This window comes from Phyllostomus discolor, chromosome 4 (assembly GCF_004126475.2).
Source record: "Phyllostomus discolor isolate MPI-MPIP mPhyDis1 chromosome 4, mPhyDis1.pri.v3, whole genome shotgun sequence".
NCBI classification, from domain to species: domain Eukaryota; kingdom Metazoa; phylum Chordata; class Mammalia; order Chiroptera; family Phyllostomidae; genus Phyllostomus; species Phyllostomus discolor.
In genome coordinates, this window is record NC_040906.2 from 198,229,697 (window position 1) to 198,252,605 (window position 22,909).

The following is a 22,909-nucleotide window of genomic DNA, read 5'->3' on the forward strand; positions in this document are numbered from 1 at the left end:
CTAAAGACTCCTTCATATTAAAAGTACATAGCTACATATTCCCATTATTTTTTATGCTGCATAATATTGCATTGCGTGGATCTACTATAGTTTAATGACCAATCTCTAACTGTTTTGCACTTGGGTTATTTCCATTCTCTCACTATTATAAACAATGCCCCAATAAATGACTGTCTGTGTATGTCATTAATTATGTGTACAGGCATCTCCGTGGGATGCAAGCGGAGCTTCTGGGTCACAGTGTAAACACACCTGTAATTTTGTTAGCTGTTGCCAGCGACTTACTCACAGGGACCAGGCCAGCAGTGTGGGAGGAGGTCTGTTTCCCTCCCAGTGTCACCCACAGACTGTCAGATGTTTGTCAGTGTGCAGGTCAGAGATGGTGTTTGACTCTACTTTCAGTGTGTGTCTCTCTTATGGTAAATGAAGTTGAGTATCTTTTCCTGTTTGAGAACAGATCATCTACATTTTTTAACAGAATCCTCAGATAATCCTTATGCACATAGCTCTCTTAAAGTTCCTGGCCCAAGGCCAAAGAACTAGAGAAAACATGGTGAAATGAATGCTAATGCCGAGAAGTAGGTTCCTGTCCAACTTGGTTCCTGAGACTGTTAGCAGCTCTTGCAAAAACATCTCCCACGTGCACATGCTCTCTCGGAGACCTGAAACCACAGTGTTCTCGAAGCTTCCTCCTAAACGGATCAACTACAACTAGCGGGTTTTGTAAGGTGTGTCGGATGTAGCCCATTGCCCACTTCTAGGCTTGGTAAGCTGGCAGAGGACATGGACGTGCTGGTGGGAGACAGGCTTTCTTTGCGGCGTCAGCAGTCAAGTTCTGTTCTCCTGCCTCAGGAAGATGCATCCCCTACAACTCAAGCCCAGCGTAGGGGCTTCCTGCGCCCACTTGGAAGGCTTGGCATGAGACCCAGGGTTTGATGGGCACAAACACTGATATTTAATCCACACCTGAAAAGCCTAAAGGTGTGACACTGCAGCTGAAGCCTGAGATGTGGCTACTTTGGGCCCATATGTCCTAGGGTGACCAGCCATCCCTGGTTTGTCTAGGACTGCAGGATCTCTTAGGATGTGAGACTTTCTATACTAAAAACAGGTAAATACCAGAATGGTCGGTCGTCAAGAGTGAGACAAACATACATTTTTCCAAGGAACGAGATGCAGACCCTAGAGACATTATGTAACCACAAGTCACCTTGAAAAGATCCCCTCTCCCAAGGAGCCCCTGCGCGGGCAAGGGGTCCCAACAGTAGGGCAAACACCCAAATGGCGGGCCCACACAGGAGCCATAAGTGGCTAGACTCGAGGTGTTGTCAGTGCAAAGAACCGCAGTGAGACGTCCGCAGAGGGGATCTGCCAGGAGACCCAGAAGCACCCTGCTGAGGAAGAGCTTGCGCTTGCACATCTGCCAAGAGATGCTAATGGAAGGTCATGTCTCTCCCAGCTGAAGAGGACTGAGCCCTTTTCTGGCAGCCCTCTGCGGTGGGCACCGACATAGGACCAAGGACGCACACAGCCCCTGCTGCCGGAGTGCTGCTGGCAGAGAGCGCTCAGCTCTTGGCTGCCCAGGGATGGCTGGTCTCTGCAGAGAGCCACCTGCTCAGAGCCACACCCCTTCTCCAGTGGCCGAGAGATGTGGGAGAATAAAGGCCTAATGCCCTGACCACAACTGGGGACAGCTCTGAAGGGTCGTCTCAGACTCAGTACTCTCGGGGGTCAGATAAGGCCCCGTCAGGACCACATCACAGCCTAGCTTTACCTCCTGCCCTTCCCTCCCTCCCTCCCCCTTTACCTCCTTCTCTCCCCTCTTTTCCTCTCCCCTGCTCCCCCTCTTCCATAGGTGACACTGGCAAGGTCTCATCCAGAGGCAGATAAAACAAACGGCACACAGCGAGTTGCCTGAGGCCAAGGAGGATGGCCTCACCCCCTGCTGAACTCAGTCACTCAGTTTCACCACCTAGAGCAGCTTCTGGCGATTCTCTCTGTCCACAAAATGGGCAAAATAGTGCTGTGTCTGCTCCTTATTTCACAAGGACTCCCAAAACAAACCGAGGGAGATTCAAACTCTGAGAAAAAGGTCGTCAAAGGTATAAAGGAACTATATTTTTAAAGGTTTTTTAAAAAATACTTTATTTATTTTTAGAGAGGGAAGGGAGGGACATAGAGAGAGAGAAACATCAATGTGTGGTTGCTGGGGGTCATGGCCTGCAACCCAGGCACGTACCCTGACTGGGAATCGAACCTGTGACACTTTGGTTTGCAGCCCGAGCTCAATCCACTGAGCTATGCCAGCCAGGGGCTAAAGGAACTATTTTTCAATTTATTTTCTATTGTGGTGACATTGGTTCATATTACATAAGTTTCAGGTGTGCTGCATAGCCCACCGAACAGCTGCTCAGGTGACCGCAAATAGGCTTGGGGATTTTTATTTGAGTCACTTAACCCAGTTAGTCATTAACTCAGTTTGCACGGGAGCTTAAACTATCTACTTAACAGACACAACACGGGCCCAGTGTTAGCCCCGAGCAACTGTGCAAGTTTGACCTCTTACCTGGACTTTTCCTGAACTTTCGAAGACCTCTCATCACATTCGGTCAGGGGCACATGTGATTTTTGAAAAATCACTGTACAAGTTTGGCTGAGATCATGTCATGAATGGCTCAAGGACAGAAACTCGGGTCTGTCTTTTCAGGGGTGGGACAGGCATGGGACAGCAGCGTGCAGCGCCCCCTGTACCTGCCCCCCGCATCCCGGGCCCCCCCCAGGGGTCTCAGCAGGTGTCCCAGGCACTGGTGTATTGGAGGACTTCTGGAGCCTAAGAAATGAATGTGTATTGAGTTACGTTTTCACATCAGGGGTCAAAACAAAAAAAAACCCCACAGGTCAAAAGGAACCAGGAAAGGGAAAAAAAAGTGCACATTATCCACAAAATGTATTTTTAAACATCTGTTTTTCCTGTGCAGCTGTCTGGCCCAATTCCCCCATTGGAAAGCAAACAATTTAAAATAATAATAATTAAAAATAAGTCCTTTTTTTATCCCCAACTTACCTCAGGATTAGAATATGTTAGGATTGGAAAGGGCCTCATAATTCATGTAATCAGACCCTTATGGTATGTAAGCGAAGATATTGCACTAGAAACGTTAGCTGGTGAGTGAGGGGACCCAACTCTGCTGATACATAAGAGGTTATGATAACCTCTCATGGGTGCCTTCATCGTATTCTACCACCCAGTGTCTCACTTGAGAATTTCCAGGTTCTCCAGTAGGTGGGCCAGGCGTTGTCTCCATCATGTGAACAGAGCATTGAAAACATTAGGTGACGTCCTTCAAATCTCACAGCTAATAATCTGTCACACCCTGTACATTTTGAGACATAGTGCTTCCCACTGGGCCCTCTCACTGGCTCCGCCCTCTCAGTGACCCCACCCTCTCTCTGACCCCGCCCTGTCACTGGCCCCGCCTTCTTTGTGGTCCCTCACATCCTGGCAGCCCCTCTCAGTCTTGGTGTGCTTGCCCGCCTCATGCCCTTCTGCCCCTGCAGTGCCCCTGATGACAAGCCCTCCCACGCAGAGGCTGCCGAAATGACTAGCAGAGTCCTGCAGGGCAGGGCTGGGGTCTCGGCTCCAATGCCAGCTGCGCTGGGTGAGCCATGTGGTCCCCTGACATCCAGCTTCCTCACCTGCGGAGTGGGGATCAGGGGCCGGTCCACCTCAAGGGCTGCCTCCTGCAAGTCCAGCCTCCTGCTGTGACACCAGGTCCGCAGCATGGCTCAGCCATGCAGTTTCCAAGGTCAGCTGTCTTCTTAGCTCACTCCCTTGACTCCCCTTGACTCCCTTTTTCTAATGACGTGTCAGCTGATACTGAGAGCGGGCTCCCAGGGAAAGACATTCCCATTGTCAGTCTCTTCAAAGCTTCGGGGTATTTCATGAAGCTATTTCCAGAGCAGAAGTGTTATTTTCATGAATGGGTATTGTGAATGAATGAATAAATGGAATGGAAAATATAAATGTTTGATTCAGAATTCAGCTGAAATGCCACTTTCTCAGGGTTGCACTCTCTTCTATTCTTAAGTCCCTTGTTATCTGCTGACACACCATCTAGTATTTTTCCTCATCACAACCGTAGTAAAATGATTGTGCACGAAACCATCTAATGTCCAGTGATCCAACTAGAATATAAACTCTCTTTCTCGTTATCCCCAGCACCTAGTAAAGTATGTGACAGCGTGGAAGCTCAGTAACTGTTTGTTGAATGAATGGCCAACTTCCTGTTGGCTCTCAAACTGGAGTTGGTCTGTAGACGAGCAGCCGCCAGCCTCCCCTGGGAACTTATAAGGAGTGCTAATTCTGGGCCTCACCACAGCCTTACTGAATCAGAATGAGGTGGGGGGGGTCGGGTAGGGGGGTAAGGGTCCAGCAATGTAAGTGTTAGTAAGGTGATTCCAGTGTCCATTCAAAGGTTCTGGTTAAACTGATTAAGGGTCAGCACAAGACTCCATCCCATAAGGGATCTGAACAACAGGCAGGGAGAAAGACAGAAAGAAACCTAGACCTACGGCTTTGGCAAGCACAACAGGGGTGGGAAGGAGGGTGTGTGCACACGTGTGTGTGCACAGAATGGGGCCGCAGCTGCCTGGGCACAAAGGAAGCCTCCAACCCCAGCATACCAAAAACAGCTTTGAGGACTGGCTCTGCCCCCAACGAGCTAAGAGCACTGAGACGTAACACTGTCCCCATGCACCCTGAGTGTGCACTCCCCCTAGTAACCAGCTCCCAGGCCTCTTAAGGTGTGTTTTTTGGAGCAGCCAAGTATGCTGGGGCCCAGATTTGTGACCCCTTCGTGAGAGAGATTGCTGGTCCATAAGACCCCAAATAGGCATCCTAAACATTTCTCCCTGGAGCCTGGGAAATAAATCACCCACTTTTGCATGTGGGTTGGCTAAAAGGATGACTGTTTGCAATTTTTAATCTGTTGTTTCCTCCCTCGACGGCTACTCGGTGGCTGGCTGCAAGTGCTGGCTGGTCGTCTGAGGACTCCTGGCTCCAGACTGACCAGCTCGGCTCCACATTCCCTTTTTTTCCAGAATTAGTTACCTTAAAAAACTATTTAGAAGTTTGATTTAAAAATTACACATTTTGTAATGATTAAGATTATGTAATACTCATATGAATACAAGAGAGGGAATGGATTTAACATAGAGATTTGGACTCAGCCACTTGGATGACTATCTCCAAATGGACCAGGTTCAAGTTCACCATGTCCCCCCCTGCCTTTCCGTTCTAGTTAGTGTCCCTCCCTCCCTGCTGCCCCCCAATGACCTACTCCTCCCAGCTCCGCCCTCAGTCTTTGTTACCCCGAGCACAAGCACGGTGCTTTCCTTGCCTAGAGCTCCCAGCATGCCACACAGCTGGGGCTCTGCCCAGTGTAATCCTGTCAATGATTAGCTCATAGTTTAATAAACTGATTTGGTGACTGCTCACCACATAAGAATTTCCAGTTTATTCTGCCCAGCCAAATTTGTGTATTTTTTCATTGATCTTCTACTAAAAAAGGCCAATTGCTATATTCGTTTAGAAGACAGATTCATATTGAATACAGAGATTTCAGTGGGAAAGAGAAGGACCCTAGCACAGAACAGACTGTCATGGCCCAGGGACATAGCAGCAGTATGTCATGTTCTGGAAATGGCACACCGGAGGTCAGGTTAGAGAAGGGAGGCTTTTGAAGTTGCTCAAGTGGGTGGCCTTTATGTCTGCTCATGACCATGGCCTCGTGGGTGTTCCCTAGAGCCTGCTAGGTGAGAGGGAGGACATTTTTAAATGGGTTAGAGGAACAGAATGCCAAATATCAAGTTTTATTTTCTAGAAAATTACCCACTGATTAAAATACACACAAAGTGTCCACAATGCCTTTGGAACAAAAGTCAAACTTCACAGCATTGTCATCCTAGTCTTTCATTATCCAAACATCTCAGTTTACTCTTCCTGATTATTTCTAATAGTGACGAGGTTCTTCCAGAGATGTTCCAAAGTCTATTTCCAGTGAATAAGAAAAAATGACTGAAACAAAAGCCAGAAGCTGGAACTCGTTTGTGAGCCCTTCTGGCCCACTATTATGTTAAAAATAGTCATTTTCCATGGGTGTGTATTAATTCCTTATGGGCATGTCCTGGATCCCTACCTTGCAAATATCCTTGACGGTCATGGCAAAGTCTTTGATGAAGACCCAGTGCTTTACCCTAAAGGCCCCATTGACAGCTCAGCCCACAGGATGGATCATGCCTGAAACAGATGCTCTGGCTTCCCCTGGCCAAGCTGTTTCAGACCCCTCCCTGCAGATGAGACGCCGCACCCCTTAGACACCAGAAGCACTTCCTGACTTCATCAGACAAGATGAGATGTTTGTTTGGAAGATGACCCCAATGTCTTGGCTTAAGCAAACACATCAACCATGTGAGCTTAGTAAGAACAGAGACCTGGTATACAACGTGTAGCGTTAAGACAATTCTCTTGGACTGAAAAGAGCACATTCTCCTCCTAGTGAGCCAGCAACTTTACAAGATGACTTTGCAAAAGGAAGGATCACATTATCGCAGTAAAACATCTTCGTGTTCTCGAGAGGGTAACTAGAGAAATGTGAATGGAGCATAATATTTCTCAATACGAACTTTACGATGCAATTAAAGCCTTGAAACAAGGATAGCTAGCCCTTATTGGGATCTATGGTAGACCTGTTGCTTCTGGGCAATCTCATCAGCAAAAACACTTCTCACACTTGAACACTCATGCATCTCCTGGAGGCCTGGTTAAGGGGCGGGTTTTGTTTCAGAAAGTCTCAGGTGGGGCCCCTCAGGTAGAGTCAGTACTTCTAACCAGCTCTATGCATTGCAGATGCTGCTGGCCTGTGGTCCACACTTTGAGTAGCAAAGATGTTCACTGTTCTTAAAGCAGCGTTTCTCCAAGGGTGGTAACTGTTAGATCATTCGCATGACAATCACTGGGTGATCTGTTAAAAAGCAGAGTCCTGGTGTCACCACAGTTTACTAAATCCAGCGTCTAGAGTGGAAACCCAGGAAGCTATATTTAGCAAGCAGCCCATATGATTCTCACCGATACTATAGCTTGAGAATGGGCACTGTCTAATAAACAAATGGGAACTTGGGATAACTAGCCAATGTGTGTTGGGAAGGCTCTGGCTGTGGGCTAGGGAGGCTTTTGTGTAGCCAATAGGAAAGGGAGGAGCCAAGCAGTTAAGTGGGTGGGGCACTCACAGATCGGCATGTGCAGGCCATTCAGGGCATCTAGATGACGGCAAAGGAGGCTGGATAAGCATCCGTGATGCCATGACGCTGCACTAATTTCTGCTGCTAAAATACACTTTCATTTTCAGTATAGGCAGATGCTCCTCACTTAAAAAATAATTGTGATTTGGGAAACAAACTGCAAAAATTAAGTTTTTTCTTATCTTCTCACTGACTTACCTGATCATTTTAGAGTTCATTGTCATTTATGTAGCTTCTTCCATGGGTGGTATGTCCAACATTTTAGCCTTTACGTACTTCCATTGCTCAGGCCCCATCTCTTTCATGAAGGGGGAAAGAGTTTGTAAACAGATGCTGACTTTTGCCAAATTCATTGCTTCTCAAGAACATAAAATACCAGTGTATGTATTTAAGTTTGTATTTGGTAATGTTAGCTAACATTTCAAATGCATTTATTATGCACTTGGGACTGTGACAAATAAATTAAATTTATAATTGCAATTAATCCTAAACAAGAGACATGTGTCATCATTATCTCAGAGTGCAGGTGAGTCTCAGTAGGTCTGGCGAGCTGAGGAAGCCATGGTTCCTGGCTGGCTTCGGCCAGTGTGTCGCCCTGTGTGCTGTGCTCTCCCGACCTCCTTTCCTTCCATAGAAACTTCCCCGGTTGCCAGAGCCAGGCGCTGACCAAACCCACGCGTGCTGGCCCGGAGGAAGTGCCTGTGTTTGGCATCGCCATCCTGCACAGAGCAGAGAAATCTTACTTAAGAGAAGCTGAGTGTAAACACTTGGTGTTTAAGCTTCTCACAGACAGCCATCGGCATGTCACCTGGAGGAGGTGAAATTGTCAGAGGCAACAGATGACTTTAGTTGGTATCACAGATGATGAGCTCCTTCTTCCCAAATCAACTACCATTTATGGTGGGGAAGAAATGAGCAGGTGGAATACATTTAAAATGGAAGTTTTACATAGGGCTTACTACCAGCTGGACACTGTGTTAAGTTGTGGGTGGATCTGCATGAGGGCCTGACCTAGGTAGGTCCCCAAAGAGACATCCCTTTGGAAGACAGGGTTCACAAGTGCCAAACTGTTAAAGGCAGAGCAGGTAGAGATCAAGAGTGAGAAATTCTCTTTTGTCAGGTTTTGATATAGTCATGACCACTGTCTTTTGATACTTGTCTTATAACTTTTTCACCTGTTTTAGTTTTAACCTTTCTGTTTAAACCTCATCAAGTTTTATACATTGTTGTCAACAGCATGTCACTGAGCATTTTTGAAATCCAAGCCAGCAATCTCTGCCTTTTGACTTGCAGGTTTATTGTATATGTATTTGTTGCCATTTCTGAGATATTTGTCCAGGCAAAAGCCTTTGGAGTCATCCTTCTCTCATCTCTTTCCCACCACGCATGTAACCCATCGGCAAAATCTGTTGACCCTGCCGTCAGAATCCAGCCAGACTCCACAGCCTCTGCCACCACCTTCCCTTGTCCGAACTGCCTCTCAACCGGGTGACTGCAGTAGCCCCAACGGTCTCTGCTCTTTCCTCTGCCAGTCTGTTCGCATCACAGCATCTAGAGTGATCCTCCTTAAAATAAAAACTTAGATCATCTTCCTCCTCTCAAACAATCCCGCAAGGATGACCCAGTTCACTCAGAGGAAAAGCAAAGTCTTCCAAGTACCTCCCCCAAGGTCCTGTGTGATCTGATCCCAATCACCTCTCATCTAGCCTCTTGCTACTCTCTCTCCTGCTCTGCGTGCCTTCCTGGGGCCCATCACAACCTCAGGGCGTGTGCTTTTGCTGTTCCTTTGTCTGGAATGCTCTTCCCCCCCCCGGGGTCCACATGGCTCGATTACTTACCTCCTCATATACATGTTCTTAACACTGCCTTCTCAGTGGGGCTGTCTCTGAGAAGCGTTCCTCCATCCTGAACGTATCCTTTGCACTTGTTGGTCTATGCTTATCATCATAAGGCATGTCGAGTGATTTATTTATTTGTGTTGTCTATTACGTGTTCCTCCACTAGGATGGGAGTTTCGTGAAAGCATGTATCTTTCTGTATCTTGTTTACTATTATATCCCTCATTCCTAAAATAGTAACTGGCTTTTAAAAGTAGGCATTCCATAGTATAAGTGTTGACTGAATGAATTTGGGGTTTTTTTTCTACCACCTTTCTTTCTATGCTTTTTTAAATGCCTTTCTTGCCTTTTATTATTTTTTATTGATTTTTTTGTTTTAGCTTTTAATTTATTCTATTTTACATGTTTGAAAGTTTATGTTCTTAGGGTGGCTAACCTTTCCATTTTAATTTTTAATTTTACTGTGCATATTTTTAACTGAATCTAATCAGAATCTTAACCCTGCAGAACAACATTGTTTTTACCTTTAAGGGGGTTCCAAACCAGCTTCCTTGATCATCTCTGTTTTCCTAAGGTGTGGACGTTCAACAATAAGACTAGTAGTTGTTAACTAAAACAGGGAGAGAATCACAGAAATGGAGATCACATGGCGGGGAAGAGATGAGGAAAAGGTACAGGGAATAAGTAGCATAGATGGTAGGTACAAAATAGATGGGGGGAGGTTAAGAATAGTATAGGAAACGCAGGAGCCAAAGAACTTATATGTACGACCCATGGACATGAACGAAAGGGGGGGAATGTGGGTGGGAGGGGTATGCAGACAGAGGGGAATAAAGGAGGGAAAATGGGACAACTGTAATAGCATACTCAATATAATACATTTTTTAAAAAAACGAGTAGTCGTCACAAAGAAAGAAGGGAAGAAAGAAGGAGGAAAGCACCTACCTCCCCAGTCGCTCCCATTTCCTGCCAGAGAGCTGCAGCTCAATATTCCAACGTTTCTCTTTGACCTGGGAGTTTATATAACTACAAATTCCACCTTACCTGATGCAAATAAAAAGGAATTAAGAGTGGCAATTTGATAGTTGATATATCTGGTATATATATTCAATATATGTATTTCTTTATTTTCTTTCCTTATACTTTATGTGCAGTCTTTACAAACAAAAAAAAAATGCCTGTCTTAGTCTTTTTATAGAATTCAGCCTAATCATATATTTTTAAATATACATATATATTTTTAATATTTATTTAGTTAGTTTTTTACAGAGGGGAAGGGAGTCAGAAAGAGGAGAGAAACATCAATGTGTGGCCACCTCTCATGCACCCCCTACTGAGGACCTGGCGCACCACCCAGGCATGTGCCCTAGACTGGGAATCGAACCAGTGACCCTTTGATTCGGAGGCTGGCACTCAACCACTAAGCCGCACCAGCCAGAGGTATTTTTAAATGTATTTTTAATTGTTTACACTATTACAGTTGTCCCCACTTTTCCCCTCTTCTCCCACCTCCTCCCAGCCCCCACTGACCTCCTCACTCAGGCTGTCACCACACAGTTGTCCAAGTCCCTGGGTCATGCGTGGACGCTCTTTGGCTACTCCCTTCACCTCCTTTCTTCCAGCTTCCCTCCCCCTCCCCAGCCCAATCATACTTAATGGACTCACCAATAAACTTAATTTTAACCCTTCCCCTCTGACTTTGTGACTTGTATTTATTTCACTCATTTTTGCTCTTTCTTCCTTTTCTGGAACGAAGAGTCTTTTTTTTTTTTTTTTTTGGTTATGTCCAATTATCCTTTCTTCCCAGTTTGCCCCTATTTGCAGAATTCCAATTCTGTTTCACAGTCATGCTAAAGGTGATTGCTTCCATCCCTGTACCCATAACCCGGCCCTTGATGTTCTACCATTACCACAAACCCAGTGCGACCACACAGCGCTGATGCCCACCACGGTTCACACGTAGGTCACAGGGGTCTGAGGAGCAGACACAGGTATGAGGGGCCGAACTGATAAATCCTTTCTGTAACTTCTAAACTTTCTGTTAGCTACTTACTATTTGATACCTTTTCACATAAAATGTCTCCACTGATCTGGTCCCACTCTTGATAAAGACTAGAGAGTGGTCCACAAGTAGGCTCCCAGGCAGGACTGGAATGTTCCAGTGAAAGGCTTGCACAGGAGGGAATGCCGGAGCAGGCTGGGTGACGTAAATGCAGAACGGGGTTCGCTCCCAGCACCCGACATGGTAACAGACCAAGCCAGACCGTGTGAGAAAGAAAACCACTGATAAACAGGATTTCACTACCTTCCAGTAGCAAAAGGTGCTATCTTTTTTAGGAGTCGTTTATATTCTATTACTATCATATTTGTATTTTATGTTCAATAAAATAGGTGCTCTTGGCAGGAAAGCTGGGCGACAGAACAAGCAATGCGAAGAAAGGGGAAACTGTCCTGATCCCACTCCCCACAGAAAACAACGGCTAACCTTGAGGTGTGGGTTCTTTCAGTGTTTCAGGCCTTTTTCTGTGTTCACGCTCATCTAGAATTTTGCTGCTCCCACTTACTGTGTGACTTCGATCTCGTTACTTCTCTGAACTTCACCTCCTCTTCCGAAAAGTTGCTGTGAAATAACACTAACTCACAGAGCTGTAACCGGAGTTAAATGAGGTGAGGCACGCAGTGTCCCGTATGGACCCGCCAGAGTAAACACTCAGTAAACATTAGCTTTCTCCTCCTCCTCTGCCTCCGCCTCTCCTCCTCCTTCTTCTTCCTCCATCGCTGTGACGACAAAGCCTTTCTCTGATGGCTAGCCTTATGCCTTATGGAGCTGAGAGGGGACAAAAAGGATAATGACCATAAATGTCATCTTTGCAGACCATAGGCCCCCATTTTTTCTAGCATATTGTGCCCCAGATTTACAAATGTAGAAGACCAAATGTTTCCTCTTTCAAAAAACATTTTGCAATCACTACCATGTTCACACAAGTTGGCTGGCTCTTAGGGGAATGCGAAGGTGTTTAAGATAATATCTCTCCCCTTGGAGTCTAATAGTTAGTTTCCTAAATTATGTCCTAGGAGGACACCAGCTATCAAGGCATACTCTAAAACTAAGATATCAAACACTGCATTATTGACACATATATCAGAAAACAAATCAGTGGGACATATTGCAGAGTCCAGAAGCAAATCCTTGTGAATATGTGAATTTAGTTAGTAAAAAAAACACATGGCATTTTAAGTTAGTGGTAAAAGAAACATCAATAAACTGTATTGACAGAGTTGGCCCTATAGTTAGTAAAAGAAATTAAAACCCTTTATTTCAAACTATGCACAAAATAAACTTTATATTAGTTAAAGAGTTAAGGACAAAAAAAAAATCCCCAAACAAAACCTAGTGTCAGAAGAAAACACAGATTAATCGGTTGTTTACTGCCTATAGGAAACTGCCCCAAACCTTTGCACCTGACAGCTGCAGGCGTTTATTACGGCTCGCATATCTACCGGCCATCTAGGCAGCTCTGCTGCTCTGGGCCACGTGTGGCTGATCTCAGCTGGGCTTTGTCAGGAGGCTGCGGTCAGCTGGCACGTGGGCTGCGGGCTGGCTGTCTAGGGTGTCCTTATCCACGTGTCTGCAGGCCGGCAGACACTGACAGCGAGGGCAGCTGGGTCACATGTCTCTTACCTTCCAGGACAGCCTGGATTTTTCAATGGCAGAGGCAGGGTCTCAAGACAGAGAGCCAATGGTACCCATCATCCCTTCTGCGGCAGTCCATTGGCCGGCGCAGGTCAGCAGAGGGGCAATGGGTGCCACCTCTTGACGCTAAAGGGGCGAAGTTGCATCACAAAGGGTGTGGGTAGGAGAGTGCAAAGCTGGGGCCATTTTCTGCAATCTGCCACACAGGAAGTTATTTTTTATTTTTATGCTTTAAGGATTGATTTCACAAAACTTTAAAATTTTCCACAGTAAAAGATCTATAAGCAAAGTTAAAAGAGAAATGTCAAATGGAGAAAACTATACGCAGCCTATATGGCAGACAGAGGGTTCCCATTAAACAATAGAAAAGTCAATATTCTAAGCCCTGGCTGGCATAGCTCAGTGGATTGAGCATGGGCTGTGAACCAAAGTGTCACAGGTTCGATTCCCAGTCAGGGTACATGCCTGGGTTGCAGGCCACGACCCCCAGCAACCGCACATTGATGTCTCTCTCTCTCTCTCTTTCTACCCCCCTTCCCTCTCTAAAAATAAGTAAATAAAATCTTTTAAAAAAAGAAAAGAAAAGATAATATTCTGATGTAAAAATAAGCAAAGGTCCAAAATGATAAATTACCTAAAAGAAGAACACAAATATCCAGTAACAACATAAGGAAAGATTCAATCTCACCAGTAATCTAGAAAAGCAAATTTGAAAACAAAATGAAGGTCATCACTGGAATAATTAGCAAGGATAAAAATAATTTAAATTATTCCGAGTTGCAAGCATGCAAAGGAATGGACTTTCATACACTATTGGGGGCATAAATTCACATATCTTTTAGAGGCTAATCAGTAATGTATCTAGAAATATCCTTAGTGTGTGGGTGCTCTGTGCCCAAGCAATTTCCTTTCTAGGGATATTTCTTATAGGAATGATTAGGCAATTGCTTCTAACACTGGAAGACAACTTACATGTCCACTAACAGAGACTGGATACCTGAGTTATGCTGGCACGTCCACACAGCGTGATGATGTGTCTCAGACTGTCCAGGCCGCTGTAATAAAACACCAGAGACTGGGTAGCTTGCAAACAACAGAAATTTATTTTTCACAATCCTGGAGCCTGGAGACTGAGATCAGGTTGCCAGCATGGTACAGTGAGGTCTCTGTCCAGGTAGAGGACTTTTTTTCAATTGACGTTGAGACAGAGAGAGAAAGAGTGATCTGTTGTTCTACTTATTTGTGCATCTGTTGGTTGCTTCTTGTATGTGACCTGAACGGGGATTGAACCTGCAACCTCGGCGTATCAGTATGACAGTCTGACCAACTGAGCTACCCAACCAGGCTCTTGTGGCCTCACATGGCAGAAAGGGCTCGGGACCTCTGCAGGGCCTCTTTTCTAAGGGCACCAATCCCATTCAAGAGGGATCCGCCCTCATGACCTTAGCACATTTCAGAGGCCCCACCTCCTGGCACTACCACCTTGGGGGTTAGGATATCAACATATAAATTGGGGGACTAGGGGAGCAGAGGCATATAAACATTCAAACCATAGCATTGTGCAGTCCCTGAAAAGAATGAGAGAGATCTATGTGAATTGTTGGAGAAAGATACTAAGACACAGTTAATTGAAAAAAAAAAAAAGGACAGGACCACCTAACGGGGAAAATATACATCACTCATATGTTAAAGTACAAAAGTCCTGGTGTATTGCAGTATACACACTTGTCTGGACTTTGAGTCTAAAAGTATATATTTTAATAGGGATTGCATCAAATTTGTAAATCACTTTGGGTAGTATGATCATCCATTGAAATTAAGAACAATCTAACAATAGCCAGATGGGAGTGGGGAGGGGACAGTGGAAGAAGGGTTTTCAGGAACTACTGTAAAGGACACATGGACAAAACCAAGGGGGAGGGTGGAAGCAAGGGAGGGAGGGGGGTTTGGCTGGGGTGGGGCGAAGTGGTGGGGAGAAAATGTGAATAACTGTAACTGAACAACAATAAAGTAATTTTTTTAAAAAAATATATTAATTGAAAACTGAAAAAAAAAAATCCCAATGTAACACCTGGAACTAATGTAAAATAATACTGAATGACAACTGTAATTGAAAAATAAATAAAGTATATATTTTTACATTTTGTTAAAGTATAACCATCGAGTAATATTCTTCTCATAGTGCCCCACCTGGTAACACACTGTAATGGTTACATTTCAAATTGTGTATTTCTTTCTTCCCCCATTGGTCCAAACCCAAGAAAACCGAGTTATCATTTTTAAAAAGTGCGATCATGTTAGAAGATCCGTACGGCTGTCCAGACACGAAACAATATTTTACAACTACTTCAGGCACAATGCGTCTCACATTAGCTGTTGACTTGCTGCTTTGGATGACGCCCAAAGCATGGAGCTTGGCTGTATTTTCTTCACTAAATCCGCATTTTCTGAGTATTTCTTCTGAGTGTTCTCCTAGAGCTGGACTCATGTGAAAGAGGAAAAAATAGGAGTTTGGGGAGAAATAGGAACTGGCCTGGGAAATGTCACCTGCCGGTGATCCTTGATAAAAGAAGTGAGCTCCTTATTGTGCTTCGGGAGCTCAGAAATGTCATCCAATGTCAGAACAGGGGTCACGCAGGCGTCCGGGTCCGCAAAGATTGCACACCATTCTGCTTGCGTCTTCTGGGCGAATATTTCTGCAAAGAGTGTCTTTAGCCTCGGCCAGTCTGGCAAACGCAGCTGCATAGGAAGTTTAAAAGGATGGAGACCGAGTCCTTTCAGAAACAGCTCATAGATGTGGGCTGCGAGAGCCCCCACGGCCATGAACTTCCCATCAGCGGTCCAGTAGGTTTGGTAGAAGGGCGCACCCCCCGTCGTGTACACCGTCTCCCGTTGTTTGGTTGAAATTTTTCGCACTTGTTTTCTGCAAGTGCCACAGCACAAAACAAATATACGCTGTTCCTTCTATCACGTTTGCATCGACGGTTTGTCCTTTCCCAGACCGGGCACGTTCATAAAAGGCCATCACAGCTCCGAAGGCCGCAATAAACCCTCCCGTGTCGGAAGCCAGGAAGGTTGGCAGCATGAGTGGTTGGTTTCTCGAGTTTCCCCCCCGAATTTTGCCAACACACTCGATAAAGCCAAAAAGATAATGTCGTGCCCTTTTCTTGGGGAATAGTGACTGGATATCCTCATTCCTGTATAAACCTTAACACAGATGAGTCTGGAATTCTTCTGCAGTATATCCGGCAAAAGCTGCCCTTTCCCCACGGCCCCTTTGGAGAAAGGACCACTCAGTGCATCACTCTGAAGACAGACTTTCTCAAGGACCGCGGCACCTTCTGGAGTTTTCAGACTTAGAGCCAGGGACTGCTTACCTCGGTTTGCAAACTTAAAGAGGTCTCTTTGGTCCCAACCCACAGGAATCGCCTGGGCTCCAAAGTCGGCTAGAATCCTGCCGCAGAGGGCGGAAGGATAAGCCCCAGCCAGCTCCAGGAACCTCACAGTGCTCAAGGCCATCCTACCCCTGTGCAAAGAGAGCTGGGACTAGCTGGATTGCACTCCAAGCTCAATGTTCAAATGCAAGGTCAACAATTTGTGGGGTAGTACTTTAAAACAGAAGCCCCACCCATTGAAGAGTCAGCGTGCACCTCTGAGGTTTACTGTGTTGGCAATCTTCCATCTTTCACTGCTTTTGCAACCTGTCTCTTTTAATGAAGGCTGAAGGTAGATATTTTCTCCTTAAGATCTTTATTTCAAACTGTTCTACAAGATTAAAACACAGTCGCATAAGTGGCTCTTTCCTGGGATCATAACAATTCCTTACTCTTCAACAGTGCAGAGTGAAGGTAAGTGAGGTAGAAGGGAAGCTATATTTTTAGTGGCTAGTAACTGCTGGCCCCTCCGCAGCATTTGAGCTTCCGGGAGGCAGGTCCATGTGTTGCAATGGACATTGCAAGATGTGAGGAGTGGGCACAAAATTTCTTACCTGGCCAGGGCCAGCAGCCTGTGATGGTAACATTTTGAAAATGTTCACATGTTCTTCAATTTGGAGGAATATGCAAAGGAAATCTTGCTGCTGTTGGGATTTGTCAGGTCAATTTAATGTCTGCGGACTGCAAAGTTGCAATCTATCTGCAAAAAGATGCTGCTCACTATTCAGCTATTATTATGAAGGTTCTAAGCACTAGCAATGTGTGAGACTTCTGAAAGAGCCCCAGAGGGCTGGATTGCAGGTTTGGTGGTGAACTTGAGTAGTGAGGGTCTTCCCCGCCCATCTGAAAGGAGGCGGTGTCAGCAGAGCCCATTGAGGAGACGCTCAGGGATGCTCCGTGAGATGACTTCTCAGGTCTCCAAGTTGTTTGCAGGAGATATGCTTAGGTGGTGGTGATGTCCACAGTAAGGTCTTCCCTGGACTCGGGAAGATGGCAGGACACGTGACAGAGAAGAAGTCTACGGCCTTTTGTGTGGGGAGTGACGAGGATGTCAACAGGTAGCATTTATGACCTGGGGAGTCTGAGCCACCAAGGAGGCAGCCTTAGCTATGGGAAAGGAGAGAGTCCAGCAGAAAAGCATGTGGTTAAGGGCATAGGGTTTGGAAGTAAACAAATACGGGTTCAAATTCCAATTCTGCCCCTTAGAAGCTGGGCTTGAGCCAAGTTACGTGGCCTTGTCATCATGAGCTTCCTTGTCCACAAAGTAAGGATAATAACACTTACTTGGAGAGTTCACAGGAGGACCGGAGGCCTGAGGTGTGGTGCGTGCAGCCCAGTGCCGGCACAGGGTGGGGACCTGGTGAAAAGCAGCTGCCCTCTGCCTGGGGTACCCTTCCTTCTCACGCACTCAAAGTCCCACTTTTCTATGAGGCTTCAGATCAAAAGCCAACTCTTGTCCATGGAGTTTTCTGTATTCCCCGAGCTCTGCATCTTCCCTGAGCTCCCTCCCATGGCAGTTTTTCACATTCTCCTGAAGTTATAGTTATTATTTTTAAGATTTTATTTATTTATTTTTTAGAGAGGGAAGGGAGGGAGATAGAGAGAGAGAGAGAGAGAGAGAGAGAGACATCAATGTGTGGTTGCTGGGGGCCGTGGCCTGCAACCCAGGCATGTGCCCTGACTGGGAATCGAACCTGTGACACTTGGGTTCGCAGCCCGCACTCAATCCATTGAGCTACGCCAGCCAGGAAAGTTATAGTTCTTTCTCGACATGTCTTTTATTCCTACTAGATCACAAACTTATGGAGAAAGGGGATAGTAACTCACTCGCCCATATTTCAACCAAACAAATGATAAATATTTGTTGAATTTTTACTATTTCCTTCCCCACATTATTCTAATAAAATTAAGCCCTACAATGGATCAGAAAAAAGCAAAAACTTTAAAAACTGCTGAGAAAGCAACTTTGTTTCTGGATAGTGTAAACACAAAGCCTAAAGACTTTCAGAAAAATGTAAAATCACAGCCACGAATTATAACAATTGTTAGTTCTGGGATTCAAAGATTTCACATGAAAGAGTGAAATCACAATCTTAGTCATTCACAATCTTAATCAATAGTCAAAATATGTTCAAAAAATAGTCAGTGCATTACAATTCAACACATGTCTTATTTTAAGCCAGTGCTTTAATTTGTTTTTCATTGTGCCTGCTTAAGCCATCTAGAAATCTCTATTCATTTCAGGTAAACGAAACATACAGAATTTTACTCTTTCTTTTTAGAATATGCCGGAGTGCTCTGAAAGACAAAGATCAGATCTTCACCCAAATCTCCTTAACAGTAAGTACAGGCTGCTCAGGGAAGCCTCTTTCTCCACCCCCCCCCCCCCCCACACACACACATGGGAATCGAGCAAAGGGAAGGAGCTACTGATGCACAGCATGGATAAATCTCCAGACAGTACCTTGAACAAAGGGTGACAGACACAGGAGTGAATGCAGCATGACTGCATTTATATGAAATTCTGGATAAGGCGAAACTAATCTCCAGCGGCAGAAAGCACTGGCTGTCTGGGGGCTGGGGAATGATGGTAAAGGGGCAAATGGAATGTTTTGGGATGATGGAGGTGACCTGTGTCCCGGTAGGGATGTGGGTGACCTGGTATATGCCCTGGTAAAATGTGCAGAGCTGTACATTTAAGATAGATGCATTTTATTGTAAGTTAGACTTCAATAAAGGTGGTTACAAATAAAATGTAAAAAACTCTAACATACATCAGGTGAATCTGACCCATTCTGGCCCACAGCATTATCAGCAGTGTTTTTAGAGGACTGGTAGGCTGGCAAAGGGTTGCCGAGAATTAGGAGGTTGTAGATGTTTGTTTTAACTGGCAATAACAACAAAACAGAAAGTTTTTTTTTCCAAGGCCAGAATTTTCTTTTCTTGTCCTGTTAGACCAAAAGAGATGGAGAGAGCACACACCTGAGGGTGGGTGAGGGCTTCCTCCTGACAAGGCCACACATACAGGTTCCTCCTGACCCACGGCAAGTGCAGGCTGGAAGGGGGGCTTTGGTGGGTGCCCTGGGATCACAGTTGCATGCAGGACCCCAACATTCAGGAGCTAGGAACAAATCCCAGGACATTCCATAACCCATTAAGCATGCTTAAGAGTGGCTATACTGAGCAGTAATTGATAACTGCTGAAAATCAGAAAGCTGGTTTATAATTTCTCTTTACTGTGTGTTTCTGAAAATTGTCTATACATTGGTCAGTTAGCTAAATACAATATGTAGAAATTTTATCGAATGATATACTTGGTTTAGGAAACTTCATGGGGGTTTTTTCTTTCATTTAAAAAACTCATATCTTGTTGGAAAAATTCTCCAGTCCTCTGTCTGGAAGGGTCCATCTGTGTGAACCAGAAGGTTCTGGCGCAGACACCACCAGAGGCTGCTCACCACCTAGTGTAGACCGGGGTACATAGGCTTTGCAAGGCTAACCTGGCAAGCTTAATCAAAACACAGAATCATCAGGCACATAATCTGGCATTTATAAAATACTGTTTTCCATGCTCCACTGTGGGTCTCATGTATTAGTTTTGTCTCCTAAACTAAGAAGCAGAGATCCTAGTCTGTGTCTCCCAGAGTACTTACCATACTCCAGTTTGGAGCGTGGTGTTTGGAATAGAACACTCCAATGTGTGTTCTATTCATGGTCTCAACTCGTGCCTCCTGCTTGAAGCTTGAAGCTTGAAGCTTGTTCCGGCTTACCTGGCTCCAGCCTTTGTTGTGTTGGTTTCTAACCAACATAGTATGTTCCTAGGAACACACTTATCCTTGACTCATTTAGCCCCAGGACTCTGTATTTCGGTTTCCCAAGAGTTCCTTCTTCCCCAACCCCCAGACGATGGCCTGGGGCACATGCCTTTTCCTTGACACTGTAGACCCTCTGTATGTGTGCTCATTCTCCCAAGAGATTTTGCCTTGATAGACAGCAAAAACATCTATGGCGGGGACGGTGGGGTACAGGTGGCCCAACACAGGTATGTGCAGCTGCGAACACCAGAAGGGGCCCTGGAATACAAACATAAAGATTTAATAATGATGATGATGATGATAATAATGACAAAACAAAAATTGAGTGTAAGTGTTTGCGACCTCCTCTATGTCCGGTATCCACACCCAAGCAGATACGGTGATTCCTTATATCCCACGTGTCCCCATTGTGAACTTAGTCACATCGAGAGGGTACTTTCCCGCTCCCCAGAAGTCACAGGAAATTTGGACTCAGAACACCTTTCCAACCCCCACACAATACAGAGATGCTCCACCTGGGTTTTTTCCCCCAAAATGGAGCTTTCTCTTTCCTAATGCACTTTATTCAGAAAACTGATCCTGATGCTCACTCTGTGCTGGCTGTCCTGCACCACAAGGCATACGTCATCATCTTCTGCCCCTCGAATTCTCTTTGGCACTCATTCTAGAGATCTGAGAAGCAGATGTGCCTTCTGAGAGAGGTCATCTGCCCTAGCGGAAAAAAAATTAACATGTTCCATTTTCTACAAAAATTAGAGACCATCAAATATTCTTTCTACTCTAGTAAGAATGCCACATAGAATATAATTCTGAAACAGCCGCCTTTTCAGAACAGAAGAGACAACCTTGAATTCTCCGACACCTCAATAAAGTTGGGAGGTAGGGATAAAATGGGAAAATCTCAAGCGTGCTGCGGAGTATAAGGTATCAAATTGTAATGTTGTACACCTGAAACATACAATGTTCTTAACCAATGTTACTTCAATATTTTAAAAATGGGAAAATCTCAAAAAGAGCAGGACTATTTCCTTAGAATGTTTGACAATGGACAAATGCCCACGAAGAGAAATCTGCAGAAGAAATTAATCTTTAGAACCAAGACTTATGCCCAATCATTTAAAACCATAGCACTTGGAGGTTATTTCAAAGGGTAGAAGATGTCACATAATTCTATAGTTATCTTGATTAGCAGGCATAAAACAGGGGATGGGGAGGCCCTGAAACGGTCACGGTCATCCAACAGTTCCCCTTGCGGAGGACAGCGAATGGAGTTCTCATGGGAGTTCTAGAGGCCAGTTGGGCCATTGTCATCTGTTCAATCTACACACGATTCAATACAAACCAGACAGAGAGAGAAGCTGCACAATGCTTACTACAGTAAAAAAAAAAAAAATACAGCCAATTTTTCTTTCTCCATGTGAGAGGTCACAAAAGCATGTGATCATTCTGAGAGGGAAGTGATTTTCAGTTCTCTGTTATTCCTCCCATGAAGGAAGTGTGGGCATGGGGAACCTAAATAAATGCAGGGCCAAGTGATTTACAGTGACTCCAAAGATGTTTGCTGCCCGTATTCGAATAGGGGTGTGTCCTGGGCTCTAAGAGTCCCTGATCCTGGTTACCGTAATTCCTGCCGTGCGTGCGTAGAGTTTGTTTCTTCCAGCCCAGACCTTGGTGTCTGACAAAGGCTGGAAGTCACGCCTTGCAGAAAGACACAGTGATTGTCTCTCATAGGTTAGGAGAGTAAACTGAGAGAACCCATTTTCCTTAATAATCCAACATGGCCCTGACCTTGTCAATGCACCTGTTCTTTCAGCTGCCGCATTTGGTTCCTAAAGGAGAGCTGGAGTCCATGACCATACTCCTGAGTTCTTCTTCGTCCAGGCTGTTCCAACCTCCTTTCATCCTCTAGCTCTGGTTGAGTTTTCCCACTGTTCCCATTCCGACTGCATCCTTCTTAGTTGACCCTCTGCGCGAGTTCCCTTCCCCATGCCCTGTCTCCTTCCGACAGAGATCCTGCTGGTCCATCTCGGCTGCCATTCTTTAAGGAACACGCCTTCCAACCCGTCTCTGTGTTAGACCTTCCAGTACCAGGTTTACCGATGCCCTTTCTGCAGAAACCTATCCAGACAAACCATAAAACTGTATTTATGTGCTCATTCTGATCTTTTCTGAAGGTAACGAGTACAATGTATTTATTGTAGAATTTCAGGCATGTAGAAAATTACGTAAACTGGAACCATCTTCCTGTTTTCCCACACCCTTCCTAGTACTGTTGCTATTTGGCTGGGGTTTTTTTTTTTTTTTCTGTTCCCAGCAGGTCAATGGGTTGAACATTCTGTAAGTGACTCCTGAACCCTTCCCTAGGTTGTGACAATTATCTCAGCATTTATCATTTATGAGACAGAGTCAGCTCCTGTCTGCATTGACTCGCTTGTACCCACGAGCAAACTCAATGCTGCTCTTCCAGCCACCCTGCAGTCTCTGGTGGCCTTGCGCCTCCTTAATGTTAGATCAGCATCTGGGTGTGTAAATGTGATTTGTGCCACCTGAGCACTTTAAAAATTCAGTGTGCGTTTTCTTTTTTATTTCTAATAAATGTTTGAAAATTCTCAGGTTCTGTTCCAATCTCATTTCAACTTTAAAATCTAGCGCTACCATCACTTGGTCCACCAGTCAATCAACTGAGTTTATTGAAAATGAGTATTTACATCTAGGGGGTCATGGAGATCAAGATAAGGTGTATGTCTGAGTAGCTTGCTGAGACTGGAAGTTTGAGTCACAGTTTTTGGCCCAAAGATGTCCTGAAGTGCCTGCCTAGGGCTATAAATG

The 22,909-nt window shown here is 45.1% G+C and overlaps 1 long non-coding RNA gene across 1 annotated transcript; it reads left to right on the forward strand.

Annotated features, from left to right (window-relative positions):
* Window positions 1-395: 395 nt before the first annotated feature.
* On the forward strand, window positions 396-13,207 carry LOC118500371. The gene is made up of 3 exons (XR_004902939.1): window positions 396-407; window positions 4,434-4,443; window positions 11,645-13,207. It is a non-coding gene; the product is annotated as an uncharacterized LOC118500371 (long non-coding RNA).
* Window positions 13,208-22,909: the final 9,702 nt, after the last annotated feature.